The sequence below is a fragment of the Mastomys coucha genome, unplaced genomic scaffold, assembly GCF_008632895.1.
Source record: "Mastomys coucha isolate ucsf_1 unplaced genomic scaffold, UCSF_Mcou_1 pScaffold12, whole genome shotgun sequence".
Classification (NCBI taxonomy): domain Eukaryota; kingdom Metazoa; phylum Chordata; class Mammalia; order Rodentia; family Muridae; genus Mastomys; species Mastomys coucha.
In genome coordinates, this window is record NW_022196894.1 from 38904531 (window position 1) to 38924706 (window position 20176).

The 20176-nt window shown below is 38.4% G+C and overlaps 1 protein-coding gene and 2 long non-coding RNA genes across 4 annotated transcripts in view; 1 reads left to right on the top strand and 2 right to left on the bottom strand.

Moving 5' to 3' along the window:
• Lsamp (limbic system associated membrane protein) overlaps nucleotides 1-20176 on the top strand; it is a 2132018-nt gene that overhangs the window by 1026330 nt on the left and 1085512 nt on the right. The gene's annotated exons all lie outside the window — the stretch shown is intronic.
• LOC116085915 lies at nucleotides 1013-18987 on the bottom strand. Its single transcript, XR_004116748.1, has 2 exons — nucleotides 18936-18987; nucleotides 1013-1932 (listed from the first exon to the last, which is right to left on the bottom strand). It is a non-coding gene; the product is annotated as an uncharacterized LOC116085915 (long non-coding RNA).
• Nucleotides 10648-12967, bottom strand: LOC116085918. The gene is made up of 2 exons (XR_004116751.1): nucleotides 12894-12967; nucleotides 10648-10795 (listed from the first exon to the last, which is right to left on the bottom strand). It is a non-coding gene; the product is annotated as an uncharacterized LOC116085918 (long non-coding RNA).

The window sequence follows — 20176 nt, forward strand, 5'->3', positions numbered from 1 at the left end:
GGCCTCGAACTCAGAAATCTGCCTGACTCTGCCTCCCAAGTGCTGGGATTAAAGGCGTGTGCCACCACCGCCCGGCTTAGGTCTTTGTTCTTATTTGGCAGATCCTACCTTCTGGGTTCCAAGGCCTTACTGGTTCTTCCATTATGGGGTCAATTGGGATAAAGTCTGGGGTCCCTACTTTATCAAAAGCTCAAGATTTAAAGTGAGATAGCGTCATAAGCACTTCTTAGCAGCAGCAATAGTGTCTGGGTTTGGTGGCTGCATATGTGATGGATCCCCAGGTGGGGCAGTCTCTGGATGGCCTTTCTTTCAATCTCTGCTTCACTCTTTGTCCCTGTATTTCCTTTAGACTGGAGTAATTCTGGGTTAAAATTTTGGAGATGGGTGAGTAGCCCCATTACTCAAAAATGCGGGTCATGCTTAACCTCAGGGTATAGTCTCTACTGATTCTCCCTCTCCTTGTTGGGTATTTCAGCTAATGCCATCCCTGTGGTGTCTTAGGAGCCTCTTGCTTTCCTGGCATCTGGGACTTTCTGGTGGCTACCCCCAGTTCCCCATCCCCCCTTGCCACACATCTCTGTTCAATTTCCTGACCCTCTGTACTCAATCCTGTCCCTTCTTTCTTTTTTTTTCTACAACTTTCAGAAATTTCAGCTAAATATTAGAAAAGTTGAGGCAGTCTCTAGCTATCTTCAGGTGCCATTTTTGAACAATGATTAAGTATTCAATAGCCATAGAATAGACTATTGGGCATCCATGGTCTTGGCAATTGTGACAGAATATATAGTACACTTCCACTTACGGAAGAGAGAACTGATATGAACCAAGGACATGCAACTTTTCCAAAGTCTCAGAGTTTATGGATGTTGAGGCTGGGGCTTTCAATCAAATCTTCCTGACTCTGGAACCTAAGGTTAGCAGACTCCTCCATCCTTGCTTAAGTAATTCACAGTTTTGGCTTGTGGCATGCTTGTAATTAAAATCATACAAAACAACAGCACAAGCAAATCTGATCTTTTATCCCAAGAAAGACAGATTTTATTTACCCTCAAGGGTAGAGGTCAAAAATCTCACTTCACTTATAGCTATCCCACACTTGACTCCAACATAAAAGTGTTCCTACCAATTGAGTTTTAATGCAACATATGATATACTGCTGTATGAACCAGAAACTAAAGTGTTTGATGAACAACACACGTCCATTAGTTTGAAAATCTAATTGTATCACTGGAATCCACTTCCGTTTAATCTTTCAAAGTCAGGAAATCCAGCTTCCCTGTTCTTTCCATGGGTGATTGTGCTGCCCCACAATTCCCTGAAACACACCAGCCCTGCAAACATGGGTACAGCAGTGAAGGACACTAATGGGAGGCTGTGGGAAGGATGGCTTTGCATAGTAAAGTGAAATGGCAGCAATCCTGAAGAGGTCCCCAAGTGGCAGCTGTCTATGATGCTCCTTGATGCCTGGCACGGAACAGCAGAAAACATTAGTTAAACAACGGAACTCAGGAGACCAGTGTATTCCCACTGCTTTCCATCACATGGAAGGAAAATGTTCCCACTGGAGCCAAATAAAACTGAATACTGCCTGGCTGTTTCTAGGGAAATACTTAAGAGTCCTCCAAAACCCGGACAAAGTTGTTTGTGATTATCACACGATGACAACAGTATACTTCACATATTCAAACACAAATCTATCGAAGGGAAGAGAAACTATACAAGTATGTAGAATGATCTGAGTTCCCATGGGCCTGTTCTACTTTTCTCTTCATTGGCAAGACTCTCCAGAATGTCTTCTTTGGCCTTAAGATGTAGAAGCGGATGTCGGTGCTGAGTCGTCATTTTTGCCTCCTGAGGTGGGAGAAGCTGTTGAAGACATAGCTGGGTGAACCGTGGGAAGAGGCCAGGATCCAGGAGGTGTGGGAAACAGCTCTAGAATATTAAAAGTCTGGAATTATTTGATTGTCATTGGCATAGAGAATAAAAGAACTTTATCACTATAGGAACTCTGAGCTGTCGGTATATGAATTATAAATCTAAGCCTGAACTCACGGCCTCCCTATCTCCTTTCCCTGTCTCCACTCTCCATTTTATCTTCCCAAGCGTCGTAAAGTGTTTTGTCCATCTTATTTCAGAGACCTTCTCCTAGCTGCAGATATCTGCTCGCTCCTGTGAGCCACAGGGATATTTGCAGTGCTTCGTTAGACTGGCCTTCTTGCCTGGCTTTGTTTAGTGCAAACACTGCCTGCAGCAATTGAAACTGCAGGGATCCCTGGCCTCCCATTCACAAGAGGCTGAAGACACAGTCTAGAAAGTATTTTCTGAACTGAGCAACCACCTTGATAAATACAGCGCAACCGGAGTGGAAAGAAATCCAGTCTAGACCTGAATCAGGCTAATGGGAATCCTCTTTTCCTATTTTACTATTTTATTTCGCAGTTTTAAGCTTTGAATTTATTGGAAGTTTTGAAAATGTGTCTGTAAATATGTTGCCTAGAAAGGAAGTTAAGACTGGAGTCCTGGGGAATAAAACATACATTTCTGCCATGTCTTAAAACCGAAGACAAAAGAGAAGATAAATTCCTTTGAAAAGCAATGTGTGTGCCTTCATTCTTAAGGAAAAACACTTCAGTAATGAGTAGAACCGAAATTATCAGAGTAAAGTGAATAGCAAGCAAAAAGCACTTACCTATTTTGAGAATAATGAAGAAAACACATTATTGAAACACTTGTCATTGCATAGGAACAGAATCCCCACTTAAAATGAGGATATGCTAGCAACTCAAGTTCTTACATACCCAACCCTCTAGCAAATAATTGCAAGCTGCTGTGGGCTGTGTGCATCTTTAAAAGTGGCCCTGTTTTAAAAGTAGGACATCTTAAATCATGAAAGGAAGTAGAGAAGGAAAAAAAAAAGAACCTGCCTAGAATTGACAAGGACCCACTTTCACTTTTGTACCAGAGACATCCACATATTAATACAAGTCCCCATACAGAATAAACAAACAAAGATGTGCACTAGGAGTTGAATGAATGGATGGGAAAATCTGCTTGTTGCTTTACTTCCTTTCATTTGTATTTGTTCTGATTATAAAATAGATTCAGGGGCTGGAGAGATGCCTCAGGGGTTAAGAGTACACTGACTGTTCATCCTGAAGTCCTGAGTTCAATTCCCAGCAACCACATGGTGGCTCACAACCATCTGTAATGGGATCTATCCAATGCACTCTTCTCGTGTGTCTGAAGACAGCAACAGTGCACTCACATACATAAAAATAAATGAATAATTCTCTAATAAGATAAAATAAAACTGTCAGACAGGAAAGTTTAATCCATATGTTTTTATTTCCTTTAGCCAGCATTTCTTCTAATTAATAAATAGTTGAAATTATTTTTTGGCACATTAATGTCATTCCATTGTGCAAACATAGAAGAAAGAAGGAAGGAAGGAAAGGAGGAGGGAGGGAGGGAAGAAGGGAGGGAGGAAAGGAGAAAAAGATAAAAGATGCTAAAGGGTTAATTTTTCCTCTGAAGATGGTTGGAGATCTAGGTTTCCGAAAATGTGAGAATTAAGAAAATAGTTTTAGAAACTATTGAGCTGGATCCCAGAGTTTCCTGGCAGATCTCTGGACCAGGACTCCTGGCTGACTCAAGCATACACTCATCTCTCACACCTGCTCATGTTTCTGGAGCTTTTGTTCCCTGGATATGAGTTAGCAGCTGAAGAATCCTGGAGTCAGATGCTTTCCAGACTACACTGAAGTGAACTATTTCAAGGCCCGCCCTTTGCCCTTTATAGATCTTTTAGGATCAGGAAGATTTAGAAGAGTAAACTTTGGAACCACCATTATATACTTGTGAATGTTGAATTGCCTACTAAGGGAGGCCTGCAAAAGCCTAGGTTCTTGATGGATTTTCAGTCAACAGTTAGATAATAAAGCCTGTTGCTTTGTAACCCCTGTGGCACTTGACTTTCAATGTTTACATATGAATTGTGTAATGCCACCTCTGCTATCTACAGCCCAACGCTGGCAACATTAATATTGATGTCCAGAATGGTTAGGGGTTCAGCTGTAGGATGTCTCAAAGGCTGGGGCTAATGGACACTGCATCTGAGGAAATACATCCAATATATTATTCATTTAACTTTTCCCTGCAAAATTTACATGAATTTTTGTTTGTTTGTTTGATGTTGTTTTCCCAAAGACAGAGTTTCTCTGTTTAGTGTTTAGCATGAGTGTTGTAAAGTCATGTGTGGCATAACAAAATTATGTAAGTGGGAAAATAAAAACAGAACAGGAAAAAGCAGGTGTGGGCATGATGTAAGCCCCTTGAAACTCTAGAGTTGATTATGACCAGCTACATGAATGTCCAGAAGGCAAATCATTCCTTGTGATGTAAGAGAAGCATCTGCTGAGCCTGAGGCAAATTTTACATTAAAACTCAATTTCAATTGTGACCTAAATGTGACCAGAAATTCTGCGACTCTAACTGAATTACTCTTTGAATGTCACATCCCTAGCTTCTACACTGCAGAACTGATGCTCACAGAGAAAAGGCCCATATGAAACAAAAGCCACAGGAACCAAAGACAGAGCATTTATTGCCTCCCTCTGCCTCATGGTTGCCCACTGTAGTGCTGTTCACAATTCAGATGTAAGCCCTGGTATGAGGAGCGATCAAAAGCTCCAGTGGACTGCCCATTGCTTCAACGGAGGTGATATTCGTTTACTTTCTATTTTTCAACATGCCTGCAGAGCATACAGTTTTATTTTCAACCAGAAACAAAGGTTCTAACCATGGCTATCTTTATATGACTAGGAAGAAGAGAAAAAAATACATGTTCATTAGGAAAAAACACTAAGGATATTGATCAAGAGAGATTTGATTTTATATTTACTTTCATTACTTGTCCCCTACCTCTAATCTCTATCCCTCAACCAGGGAGGCCTGTGAAGGTATCTTACAATGTAAATGATCCAAAGAGTCTACTCAACTTGATGAAGCTAAAATAGATCAACTGAAATGTATAAACACACTATAACACTACAGCTTAAACAATTAGCACATGCACACTTGTGTGTGTGTGTGTGTGTGTGTGTGTGTGTGTGTGTGTTCTGAGTGAGATAATGAATGCTAAATGCATTCTTACAGTTGAGCATTTTGAAGGATGCTATGGATATGTTTTAATTATGTAGCATAAAGCATCATAAATGAGCTTTTCATCGCTGAATCCTCCCTTGGATTAGCATTTACCCCCCAGAGAAGGCTGCAGGACTCTACTTCAGTCTGATAGTCTGATTCAAGCCTGGCTATTTGACATTAGCAATATTAACACATGGTTGAAATCATTAAATATTATTTATTCCAGTATCTTCTAAAGCTCTGCTGTGGCACATGCAGGAAATACCTCTGTCTGGTCTTCTAGTATATCAGACAATTGGAAACTTGAATGTCCCTGTGAATTCTAAGGGGTCTTAGTTAAAATGCAAGTTCTGATCTAGCAGGGTTAGAGGAAGGCCTGAGATCTGTATCTTACCATGCTCCTATGGGTGCTGACACTGGTGTCCATGGAACACACTATCAAAAGGACAGGTACAAAATCAACAATGAATTCACTTCTATAGCTCTGATATTCCCATGTTGGCACAGCATGTATGTTGATATACACTGCATATTTGCATGTGTCTGTACATACATGATGACAGAATCATGGCAGCTGTGGATCTAGATGTCACATGGGATGCAGGTATTGTCAATGACATTCTGTGTCCCAGTACATCTTTCTAACAATGAAGCTGCACTTAGATTTAGGTAGTAGGTTGGAAGCTTTGTACAGGGTACTCCATGGTATTTTATTATATCATTTCCCTACGTAAAAATCCCAGTAAAGAAAAAAGTTTTTATTGCTTTATTAGATAAATTATATTCAAAAGTTTGATTTTCTTTTCTGAAGCAATAAAATATTTCCAGGATTCATATGAACATGGTTTGGTTTCTACAGAACTACTTCAGATTTTTTTGCAAAGCTACATAGACCTTGACACAAGGGATTCCATTAAAAGTTCATTCAAAATCTAGTTGCTAAGCTTTTCCAGTTTATTTTCCAGTGTAACATTTTTGTTGCTTTTGACTGTTTCAGAATTCAGCATTGCAATGAGAATTTTTTTCTTCTTTTTAACACTTACTTTGTTCATAAAAGTCTAGTAGAGTCTAAAAAGATTTAAAGATTTAGTTTTGAAAGCCTGGGTTCAAATGTCAGTTCTCCCAAGTTCATTCATAGAACTTGCAATATAAGTATATGGCTTAGGTCTCTCATTCCTTGTCTATGAAACAGAAATAATAGCATGTAATTTTTGTAAAAGATTTTTGTATATATAATATATCATTATAATTTATATCATATATTATGTATAATATCTCATCTCCTGATGGGCCAGATAATTTATCATTTGATACTTAAAAAAAACAATAACTTTCTAGGACACAACACCTTAAAATGGCTATCCATAAACTTCAGAGGAACACACACTACTATTATTGATTTACAAAGGTCGTTCTTAAATTCCTTATTCCCCATTTTAAGAATATACCATTGCAGATAAGGGAACATGATGAAGGTCATACATATTCAGAAGGATGAGTCTGGGATTTGAATCTGAGTCAAGTGCTTTCAGATACCACACTACATGTGGAATCTATATGCTTCATGTCCTGACATCTTTGGTATAGCTCTTGGTGATGGGTGAGCCAATGAAATGCTCAGAAGCAAGATTGTTCCAGAGGTGCCAAGCAGATCATTTCAGTGTGGCCAGCATACATAAGTCAAGGGGTAATGAGAAAAGATGAAATGATGACAAAGCAGTAGGTCCCAGCTGATGTGAGAGCTCCGTAGAACAGCTTACAATCCAGCACACCCAGTTTCAGATGAATCATCATTTCTGATAGCATCTTGCATTTACGAAATCACATTTTCTCATTTGTAAATTGATTATATGCTATGAAGTTCTCTTTGTATGAGCTTGCTTTGTAGAGTAAATGACAGAATACACATGAAACATACAGTGTACTGCATTGAATATAAGAAGAGGGTAAGAAAAGACCATAGGCAGCTCGCAGGGCTAGAAACCGTGTGCTGATAGTGGCTTGTACTGCAGAATCTGGCAGAGCATATACTGTTATTATTCTTTGAATTTCTGGTCTGTGACTGTCTCCTTTATCCAGATTATAAACCCCTTGAGCCTGAAGTCCAGTCTGTCTGTGGTCTATGTTGCTGTCGTAGCCAGGTGATATCCAGCACATAGGATCAAGGGCTTCTTAAATCCTTCCTGAGTGATACTTGAGAGATATCCTTGTAACTCTGTTGTAGTGGATCAGTGTGGTGCTGGTGGGTTACCTAGCAGGCTGTTTAAGAGAAAATCAACATTTCCATCTTAAACCTACTAAGTCAGCAGTTCCGAGAGAGTCTGTATTGATTTGCTTTTTAAAAAAGAATAATATGTCCCTTAAAAAATGTGAGTGAAAGACTAAACAAATTAGATCTGGAATTTATTTACTAAGATGTAGTCGGTGATTAGTCTCTGCTTTAAACCACTCCACTGCCATGCTGCAGGCCCTTCCAACATTAATATTGATGCTGCCTGCAGAGCCTGGTGGATGTGGCATTTCATAATTCAGATATGAAAGTAAAAAGGGCTCACAATTTCAACTCTACTGCCCTCACTGTTCCATTTGAGGAACAGTGGAGGAGATGGAGTATATAAAAGACAGGTGAGAGAACTGATATTCCTCTATTTTTTAAAGTACTCTCTGGTGAGAAAGTTCCAGACTCCTATTTGGGAAAAAGTAATTTACTTTCCAATATACATTCTTATCCTTTTTTTTTCTGAGACAGGGTTTCTCTGTATAGCCCTGGCTGTCCTGTGACTCACTGTAGACCAGGCTGGCCTCGAACTCACAAATCTGCCTGCCTCTGCCTCCCAAGTGCTGGGATTAAAGGCATACTCCATCACCTCCCAGCCTCTTATCCTTCTTGTATGTGCAAAGACATAGTTTTAATATTTGTTTGGAGTCGTTGCCGAGTTTTCCCCTTTATTTCATTATTCAATAAGTATTAACATAGTCTCCAGGACGGTTAAGAGGACAAGGTAGTTTAACACCATGTCTGATAACCAGAGATTGCTTTCAGGAATTTGTATGATAAAAGAGGTAATATTCCTAAATTAATGGAATAGGCAACATTCCTAAATCATTTTCAGACTTCTACACTTTTGCACCCATCCTCATATACAACAAATAAAAATTTAAAAATAAAACAAATATGTATTGAAGCCCAGTATTCACCAAGCAGGATGCATTCATAATCAAAACAGCCATTTTCCTGGCAGAATCTGGCAATGGCTTTTATAGCCTTTACGTAGGAGCAAACAACAAGCAATCAATTTTTAGGTACTTCCCCCAACTGATAACAATTCTTCTTGCACAGAAATCAGGTGCTGTTCTGAGTAAGGGCTCCTCTACCATCTGTGCACAGGGGAGCTCTTACTGAGCTGAACTAGTAAAAGAAACACATGCCAAAGAAAGTGTACTGAAACATAGCCAAGACAGGGGGCATAGAGACACATGGGTGGGGAAATATATGTCACCTTGAAAAGTATATTAGAATAACTATTGGGGACAAAAGTGAAGAGGGAGGGAGATGACAGTGAGAACATTAATATGTGGGAAAGTAGAAATGTAGTATCCACACCAGTGGGAGGTGGTGAGAAAAGAGGAAGGCATAAACATGTTTCTAACTATGCAAGCCAGTGTGTTTGTGATGGAGTGTTTCTCATAGACAGCAATGCTGGTGAGGAGGGCTTGTTAGCAGACCATTGAGTCAACTGCAGGAAAGGAAGACAACTATTTAGTGAGGAAGGAGGATGGAATTCCACTTCTCCAAGCATCTCTTTACCTTTTAAGTGGTTAGATTTCTTTAGTTTTGTGATTTTTTTTGTTGTTTAGTGATTAATATTATTGATTGATTTATTTATTTGTTGTTTGTTGATCTATAGTTCTAGAAGTTTTTCCTGTTTCCACATAGTTTTCCTACTTACAACATGTGTATTTTTGCTCTCAAAAATCAGTGTCAGTAATTCAACACACACCACTAAGATAAATCAGGCTTTAATAACAGAAGATCTTGGTAAATTATTTGTGCTTCATAGCCACTGATATTCCCTTTTGATAAGTCTCACTTGGGTAGCCAGCATCAGCTTGGTATTGGAATAAATGTGAGCAATTGCTCACCTCGTGATCATTATGATCTAGTTCTTTGTGAAAATTCCTCGTCAGTCATTTCTTTTCTCTAACATCCTTTCTGTTTTTGAGTTTCACAGATGATGGTGTAGTGCATCCATTGCCTCTCTCTAATCCCTGGTGAGCATTGCTCTTGCATCTCTCCCTTTCCTCCTTGCTCATTTCTCCTGAATACAATCAGTACTCTCTCTGTCACATTTCAAATTGTAACAAAATTCTGTATATTATACTGTTAAAATGTTCTTCGAGACTATTGTTATCATGTGATATAAAGTATTTTTTCTGAATGAAAAATAATTTTTATGGAGCTTGGCAGAGAGTATTGAGACTATTTATTCTCAAAAAATTTTAATCTCTCCTGGAAATTAAATATAGACAATGTAAGGGGTGGATGTTCTAACAGATAATATATCCTATAGCTTTTTAAAAACAATGTGTTGAGATAAGTGATTAGTAAGTCTTATGTGAAAGAAGTCATAACACATAGAAGGAATAGAGTCAGAGGTTCTATAAACTGTACCTATGACATGGAGTTATGGTACAAGTTATGGTAGAAAACTATGCTTAGCTGATTATTTGGGTGGTCAAGTGTGAGGGACTGAAATCTCCCCTTTTTACATAATTCTGCATCAGCTACAAAGTACACAGCAGTTTTATGACACTACATCCTCCCTCTTGAAACGGAAACTTTCATGGACCCTCTGGACCCATACTCTAGTGCTTCATTCCAAACTGGCCTTCATCTTTACCTTCATTCCACATAGGCATTGAATTTGAGATCACCTGACCCAGCCTTTTGAGAACCCTTGGTTATAAACCTGAGCCAAAAGTTCTGGATTGTAACAACCCTTGAAAATTCACACAGGATGAAGGTTATTTATTTATTTAGCTGACACAGGGGGGTGTCCTCAATGTGTAGATGTGTGGATGCATCATGTGGACTGGAAGCTTTAAAGTATACAACTCCAATCCTGAAACACATATGCCTTCTGGTGAAGCATAGAGAAGAGGCGCAATCATGATAAACATATACGTAATAGATGCCAAGTATATACCAGATGGATGAGGCTGAGATTAGGGCTCAGAAGGAAATGATGGTAAATGCTAATATCTAATAACTATCCCTTAATCATCCAATGGGCCACATGCTAAATCTCTTACATGTATTATGTTATGCTATGAAATTTTCTTGGCAATGTTAGCATTCAACTTTTTTGTTTCATCATATTTTTTATTGCTCATTCCCTGATTTGCAACACTTTAAAATAGATCAAAATTCCATCAGTTTTACCATTTGGGTGTGATATGACTCTAATTCTACGTTTGTAATGAGACCATGCTAACTCATGCTGTGAGCTTATGAATTTATTTTTAAGTATGGGCAGAAGCCATGAGACATGGCAAAGGATGTGTTCTTCTAAAGCTGCTACAGTTTCTGAGTTCATTCTTTCTTCAGCAGAAGATGTTTTCACAGAGAAGTTAGTGGCCTTCAGTGTGTCTCATTATAGGCAAGAATTAAGGCAGAATAAGAATCAGAAGTTCACTGGACACCATTGTCAGGCTTTTTGGAACACTGTCTTATTTTATTTCCAAGTGGCATAGGACAATAATTATTTGCCCTGACCCACAGGGAGTTCAGCAGGGATCTAGGGCAGGGGAGAGAGACTGAGGGGGGACAAGAGACACGGAGAATGAGAGCAAGACAGTTGTCTGATCAACCTCTGAAAAATTTACTTCAGGGATGGCAATATAAGCATAAACAAGAAGAAGTTTCAAGATGGGGGAAAGAGGCCCTGGGGGACTTTCCAAAGGCCAGGTGGCAATCTTCAGTCTCTGGAACCAGTGGTCACAGTGTCCTCCACACCCACAAATATTTTTACTGTTAGACTACACATGTTCTCTCAGGGCTGTATGTGTAAGCTAGTAAATGTCCGCAAGGCTATGGTTAAGGCCATGGCTCCCAGCAATTATTTGTACATGAAAACAGTCTCTAAAGAAAGGCAATCAATTGGTACCTGACCATACACTGTGCAAAGATCCATCAGTCTCACTTATTAATTGAAGCCATGCCTTCAAGGGAGTGTTTTCTGCATATGATTACATCATTAAATATAAAACCTACCACGTTAAGAAGTAACTTGTTATTACTATGAACCATAATACAGTATCGATAATTGTAAGAAGTGTTTTTCACAAACAGTTTAGGGGCTATGTCATCATCAGTGTTGTACACGGTCACTATTGCTGTGATGTAATACATGGCCAAAGTAACTTGGGGAAGAAAGGGTTTATTTTGCTTACACTTTCCTATCACAGTTCATCTAAGAAAGGACAGGAACTCATGTATCTGTGGAGCCTGGAGGCAGGAACTGATGCAGAGGCCATGGAGGGGAACTGCTTACTACCTAGCTCCTCATTGCTTTCTCAACCTGTTTTCTTATAGAACTCAGGACCTACTACAGTCAAGAGGTAGCACCATTCATAATAGGCTGAGCCCTTCTTCATCAGTCACTAATTAAGAAAATGCTCTACAGCAATGGTTCTTAACTTGTGGGTTGGAATTCCTTTGGGACTACATATCATATATTCTGAATATCAGTTATTTTTATTAGGTTTTATTGGTGTGAAGAGACACCATGACCAAGGTAACTCTTACAAAGGCAAACAGTTTCAGGGGGCAGAAAGCATGGAAGCATACACGTAGACATGATACTGGAGAAAGAGCTGAGAGTTCTACACCTTGATCTAAAGGCAACAGCAAGAGATATTGGCTTCCTCAGGCCGCCAGGAGGAGACTCTCTCTATTCCATACTGGACAGACTTGAGTATAGGACCACAAAGCCCACCCCCTCAGTAACACACATCCTCTAACAAGGCCACACCTACTCCAACAAGGCCACACCTCCTAATAGTGCCACTCCCTGGGCCACACATACTCAAAACACCATATACTCTCTGTACCTGTATTGAGTAGAAAAATGCTGGCTTAAAGAAAGTTGGTAATCTTACTTGTGGAACATTTCATTCTCAAATAAAGACATGTCATAGATTATTCAGAGGCATACAGACTTGACTTCTAAGTTTTCCTTCATTTATTTTATCCAAATCCTTATTGACATCCATTGTGTTTACTACGGAAATGACTCCATAACAAATCAAGTAACAGAAAGGCAGTAAAGGTGCCATCTGACCCCAAGAATACACAATGTTGTGTCTGTCTATGCTAAAACAGTTTACAGACAACAGAGGAGTCACCTTCGAGGCTTCTGCTTCGAATAATCACAAGAACTTCTTTTACGGACCTTTCTAGGCACTGCCTTGTGAGGAAATGTAAAAAAAGCCTACCTCTATCAGCTTGGATTAAGGATGAAAGATGATGTTATGGCCCTGATGTAACTGTATTCGGTGGGGGAGTGTGAAGGTGTTCTTATCCCCCTTGCTCCAAAGTAACATCAGGGTGTTTCTATGTCCACTCTAGGAAGATTCTGAGTTATTGTAAGCTTTTACAGCTCCCTATTTCCTAGCCACTTGGTCCTTAACCTTCAATCCAAGTTTTGCCCTGGCTTGCTCTACCTCATGTGTGTCCTCAAGGATACTCCTTCTGGTCTTTCCACATGGTCTCTCCATTCCTTCTTCTCTTCCTCCGCATCTTCTTTCTCCCTCTTTGGTTTCTTTGTGACTCTCCCACTGAGCTCATATGTCCTGCTTCCTCTGTCTCTCCTGCTCAGCCATAAGCTGATTAGCTCTTTATTAACCAATCAAAAATCACAGAAAACAATTTTTATGTAACATTGAAACTAGAGATACATGTTCATTCCAATGTTGGGACTGCAACCAGGTATCTGGGCATAGAAATCAGCATCTGAATGCATAAAACACAAGAACAACAGAAAACACCCTGATATTTAGGATAGTGTATGGACATCTCAAGGGGGGAGGCAAACTCCAGACTTGACTCATGGTCAAGGGAGGGAATTTTGAGGTTGAAATACACAGAGTATTAAAAACTTCAGGCAAGGATATTTCTGTAGTAGGTCTGTGTCTGGATGTAACTTTCTCTCTCTCTCTTTCTTTTTTTGTTTGTCTCTGTAACTCTGTCTTTTTCTCACTGCTATGCTCTATGTCTATCTGTCTGTCTGACTCTCCCTCTTTCCCTCTCTCTCCCTCTCTCTCCCTCTCTCTCCCTCTCTCCTTCTCTCTCTCCCTCTCTCCTTCTCTCTCTCTCTCTCTCTCTCTCTCTCTCTCTCTCTCTCTCTCTCACACACACACACACTGTATACAAATTACCTTCATTTGCCTCTTTTCTTGACTCCCTACTTGTCAAGATGGGAGGTTTCCAACTTGTGAGTCTTTCCTTTTTTTTTTTGCTTTTTGTCAATGGAAAGTTTAATCTTCTAAGTACATCTACATTCTTCTCCAACTTTCGTTTCTAAGATAATTACTACAGGTTCTGTTAAAACTAATGTGTCTAATTCAATGCCTTGGGGGTAGAATTTTTACAATGTGTATTTCTACTAAATCTTTACAGACTGTTGATGTCACTGGCTAATGGACCACATATAAGCAAAAGGGAGGCTACATCCTTTTTTATTTTGTCACTTCTAAAGAATGACTAAAGAATAGCATGATATTCATGACTCATCTTGGCCTATACCAGAAGTGAAAGAAATCAGGTCTGCATTATATTTGTGCATAGGTGATCCACATCCTGTAAGGAGACGTTCTCTTGGCCCCTAAGCATGTTGGCTAAGGATGACCCAAATAAGTTAGAGTACTATCAGTCAATTATTCAAGGATGTTGATTTAGTTGGGATAAATGTCTGAGGTTTTTCTGTAAGTTTAAATAATGAGCATTAGTATTAGTTGATAATTCTAGGATATTTCTTTGTATTTTACTATGAAGCAATCCTGAGCACACCTCTTGCTACTAAGGAACCTGGAAAGTGACAGTAGATGTTATGTTATACCCTGTCATTTTATTTCTATTTCATCTACAGAACTTCATTGCAAGTGACCTCTCTGCATGCAAAACAAAACCTAGAAATATGAAGAAAATGTAAATGACAAGGAAAACATTTATGCTGTTTACTGTTTAAATTTATACTCTAATTAAATGATTAAAGGATTAAAGGAATCCTTTATGATTAAAGGAAAAGGGGCAGGACGCGCATTCTGAGGATTCAAGGGGAAAAAACATTATCCCCATTAGCAAAAGAAAAACAAAGAAATACAAAACAATGCCTGAGTTTAGAGAGGAATGAACAACTGTATTGAAAGGGTGGTAAGGAAAGAGTTCTAAAGAGAGTCCATAGGCCTTACCTGAGAGATGTTGATTTGATGACTTTCCTAGTAAAAGTAACCATTTAAAGAAATAGGTTTCTTTGAACAGTATTATTTGTCTAGAGAAACATATCGGTTTCCCTAAATGATACTGAGAATGAAAGCTTTATCTGATGTCTGTCCTTCAATTCTTGAAGCCTACTGTGATACTCAACACATCAGAGGTAACAGATATTTGTTAAATGAAAGGATATATATATATATATGTGTGTGTGTGTGTGTGTGTGTGTGTGTGTGAATACACGCTGTATAAATATGCAGCTATAATAACATTTTAAGAATATTAAGAAATTATTAACTAAGAAATTTTTTAACTAGACTTACAGTCTTCAAAAACATTTAACTTAGAAGCTTTTGGACATCACTGTACTGGAACAACGACACAACACACACATATTTATATACACATACACATTTAAATACATATCCCCCAAATATGCACAGGCACTCATAGATTCTACATATATACCATCAAATTGTATAATCTGTCTTAGATGGATAGACCAGAAAGATGAAAGAGATTTGAAGGGAAACAAATACTTAGCCCATAAATTCTAGGGATAGAATAGTGATAACTTTGGAAATAGGGGGAAATTCTGTGTTTCTGAGAAATAAGTTAAGTACTAATATTTATTTAACTCCCCACTATTATATTCTTGAGGTCTGGGAGTAAGTATCTTTCCCTTGCCAACTATGGGCATCCCTACAAAAGTTTTTTGATATCTCAGAAACCTAACTTAAATTGACAAAGAAACCTCAGGAACAATTTGTATGCATGATGAAGTCTTGGCAGGCTGATTCTTGCTAGCACGTTGTCTCCTACACCCATCTTCTCAATTCACATAAGGACAAGGAGGCTGTAAGGACATGACTCATTGAGAACCATCAACAGCTTCTGTGAAATACTACAAACATGTCCATTCAGAGGGCCCCACAGTGGCCACTTCAGTTGAAACCATTAGGAGTAGAATGTATTTCCACCTGAGCATGTTCTGTGGAGTGATGTCATGGGATGGCAGCTTGGGACAACAATACAAAGCCCCTCCCATCTTGATATATTTTAAAATAATTATAATAATATTTATGACATTTCATGTGTTGACTATTACTATTTTGTTTAAATATGTTTGCCAGCATCTCTTTGAATCTTTTTATAAGAACCTTTTGATGTAATAAGACTGGAAAACATCCAAACTTATTATAATATCAATACTCCCTCCAACCTTTGTTTTACTCCTGTATTGAGTTAGTCATTCAAAAAGATATCTTTGAAAGAGGGAGTAGGGTGGGTTATCTCCATGTTCCTGAAAGCCATCCCATAGACTCCACATAAGTCAACTCTTGAAAAGTCATTAGCATGGTTTCCAGTCAGGTAGCTTTGAGTAAGGGCACAAAACAAATTTGGAAGCTGAAGGGAATAGGGTTAATTGTGGGCCTCAATGTTTCCACACAGAGAAAGGCAAGTGTGCCTCTCTGGCTTGCACATACTTGAAAACCAAATTATCTAGCTAATAGAGTAGATGTGCTCTGTATTTTTAGCTTCCTTTTTGCTCATGTAGAGCAACAGACGGAAGGGTTAAAGAGGTGACAGTTGGCTCAGATGAGACACATCCTATTTCATTCTGGAGTGCTTTTAGTGTCATCTGTAGAATTTCTTGTTTATTTTACTTTTTGTTTGCAAGCTCAGGGAATTAGTCATGTTCTCAGAGAGAAAACAACAAATAGTGCTCATAAGTCATCAGCTCTCTGGGTCATTCATTTTAAGCAGTCTCAAAGTTCCTTTCACTTCCACAAGTTCTTATCATATCCTGGCTGAAAGGAAAAATGAACGGCTACACTCTTTATTAGATAGACAGTTAGTCACATAATTTAAAACCCTACAAGACAAGTAATTACATCATCTCCCTGGAGAAAGCAGAAACCCATGCTGAGTTCCATATGAAGTAGAATATGTTGGCAGATGCCACTGCAAAAGAGTTATGCTCTGTGTTATCTGCAAAAGACCAAGTGCATGCATCACAGACTAGCCAACAAGTTTGTATTTTATGTGAAATAGAGGGATAAATAGTCTACTCATTTTTCCCTAAGTAGGAATTACTAAAACAAAGTGGAAAAATGAAAAAAAAAGCAGCAATGAACAACTTCCTGGAAAAATAGGATAATTGAAATAACTACTGTTTCACCTATAAGCCACCCAAATTCTTCCTGTCAATATTAAGTGCAGAAAATGTTGTGGGTCTACTGGTTCTCCTAACACATTTTCCATTCATACATCAAGAAAAATAATTCTGTCCTCTAGCTTTCTTTTTAGGATGGCGCATGTAGTGAGGAGAATATGGAATTAAATATTAGCTCAATGCTTGGAACATAGCAAGCACTTATTAAACATTTATCATCTTCATCATTATTATTTCATTTTTCAAAGCATCAAGCTAGATTATGAATTCCTAAACTTTTCATTATTGAATATCCATTTTTCCATGTACCCTATCACTGGGAGTATTTTTAAACCAAACACAGAGCACTAATCAAGTAATAATTAAATTGTACTCTCATTTTTTTTGACTGTTCAAAGGCATAGAGCCATCAATTACAGCTTCAAATGTTTGTGATAATGAATGTTAATCACAAAGTTCACATTCCAACTTAAAGTAAAGAAGAGTGACATTTTAACTAACTCATATTACACTATACAGTTTTATCTTAGATGTATATGAGCTGATTAATAATCCAATAGTAATAATAATAATATCATAAGTAAATACATGTCTAGAAACCATGGACAAGGACAAGCACTCTGAAAAATCACATTTATAATAAAAGCTGTGGTGCTTCATGGTTGGATATTTAATATCACTGACAGAAGAAGCCACAATAAAGTGGTATAATTTTAGGGAGCTTGAAGGTATCAATCAGTACTCCTCAAAAATCACATCAACTGAATAATACCAGGACTTTGATGTTTGAAACTGAATCTTAAAATCATTTAAGAATAGTAAGACAAAAATTTTCAATGTAGTAAGCAGTCAACAAAGATTTATCATGGTCTCCATATGTAAGCATTTGTTTATAAATAACATAGATGAAATAGTTGAACTGGGGAAGAAAATAATAGGAGAAATATATTTGAGGGGTGCATATCTGAGGACAATCACAAGGGTCACAGGGTTGGGCATGGGGTTCTCTTGTGTTGCAACTGTGGGGGTTTAGTTGTCAGAACTAGAAAAAAAGAATCATGAGAACACAATATGATAGCAAGATGGCCAATCTAACTAACTACCCATTCCCCACTAGAGTTGACCAAGATTTAAGTCATTGTGAATCAAGTCATCAGTAATTTGTTTTAAGAGTAAAGAATGCCACTTTAGGTTGATTTATATCAGAGTGAACCTTTATCCATCAACACAGGATATTTTATTATCCTGTGTATTATGTACACAGGAAATTTTAAGAAGCACTCTCATTTGGTCTGCTGAGCATCAATTACTCTCTTCCTTTCCCAGTCTACACAAGGAACAGACGATGAGGCACAACTACATGACTAGCTCCAGCTGTCCTCTCTGAGACCCAAAGACCCTGGAGTCTGTATAGACAAGGAAGGGTCACACTTCAGTCTTCACATAGAGAGCTCTGGTTAGAATGGTGAGACTTTATACCTGTGGTCCCTGGTATATGAGACCACATGTAAGACGCTTTCTTAAGAACTTATCAATGGGTGAGCCTTGAACAATTTCATACACAATGAAATAGTCACTAGCAATGGGGCAAAGATGGCTGAGGCCAAAGAGCAGTGCAATTCAAAATGTGTTCCAGATAAATGTCAGGCACCCAGAATGCCTGTGTTTGTGAGACAAATATCCCTGGGAGTTCTGTGGGGGAGAGGTCTAGTTGGTTGTTACTGTTGTTCTTACTATGAGGTTGCAAAGCCCTGTCGCAATTTCTACAAGTTCAGTATACTAGCTAACTATTGTTCTATGGTCCCACCTCCCCACCATTTCTGTAACAAAACATAGAAACTTTGCAGTGTTAATCCAGAAATCAAAGGGTCTAGAAAGTAAACCCAGTACATCCAAATCAGTTGCACAACATTATACTCTACATCCTTTTGTTCACCGGGGAGAGATGAATGATTTATCTCTAGTATGAGGTATAGATCAAATAAGTAATAAATAGAAATCCTGTTTCATTTTACATATTTCCATAATTTCCCCTGCTGCTTCAGCTAATTAATTATCAATGCTACTTATGTTTAGACAAGGGGGTTTGTCTGTTTCACAGCCCATCTGCTTCTTGCTAACCTTGTTGTGAGGTGATGGCAAGGCGGTGTTGCTGATAAAGCCATCATCTCCATGGCAACCTGCTGCTATGTCACAAACATAGGAGTGTGACCTCAGTGTAGTTTAAAGGAGAAATAAGACATTGTATGTTATGGGAGGAAATATGAGTTTTTAATCAAACATGCAGTTTATTCATGTAGGATAAATCTTCTTAAAAATGTTGCAGTAACCTTGCTGGTAGTTACCAAATTTAAAACAAATATTTAGACACCAGAAGCACAATACAAAGATGTGCTTACATTTGGATGATATGTCTTCTAAAAATACACTATTGATCCACTCAATGTTTCTGATCTATAGACTATGAATTTCTACCTTCTTCAATTATTTTGTGTTCATTTCTATTAACTCTTCGATGATAATGAGCATTCAGTATGCACAGCCTCCTGAAGCTGCCATCCCATGGCATGAGGAACATTGTCTCCATATTCTAGAGGACAGAACTACTGCTTAATGAGACAGAGGAACCCCCAGGAGACAGTCTGGGTAGAATAGTAAGTGGGAGAAGCCAACTTAGTACTGAGCCCACAGCTTTGCTTGCAAAGCCCAACTATTCTCTCTCTACTACCCTTCCTTATTCTGTCCACTCCCAATGAAAAAATTGCTGGAGTTTCTTGATGATAAAGACAGTGTGTCCGCAATGAAAAAATGGTGTAACAAAATGTTGTTAGGTTTTGAGCACTTATGAAACATTGGAAACAGAAGAATTATAGCATAGCTGAACTTAGTTTGTACATCTCTGTTATTTTATAGATAGTCTTAGTTGTAGTAATGAACTCACTCAAAGCAACCCAGAATCACCTGCTTTGATGATATGTAATATCAGCTAACAGCCTTTCTTCAGCCAGGTAGTTTCGGGTCATTTTACCAACTGCAGATCCTGAAAATTCTAGGGGTAGTGCATATACTTCTTACTGCACTGGGTTCTTGCTCTGCTGTGTAGTGTTTTGAAGATGCTGGTGGAGCCTCTAAACAACTATCAAGCAAGAAAGAGCAGCAGCAGGCATGTAGAGCTCTGCTTTGAAATAACACATTTTTGGTTCTATTTACCTCCTTGATTTGGTAATTTAAAAGTAGCCACAGCTCCTTTAAAGTTCACCTTCAACTAATTCTACAATGAAAAATACTGTTTCATCTGGTTACTCAACTAGGATAAATATGAATTCAATTAGTTATGGGCATAATTCAGTGATTTTTCTTTT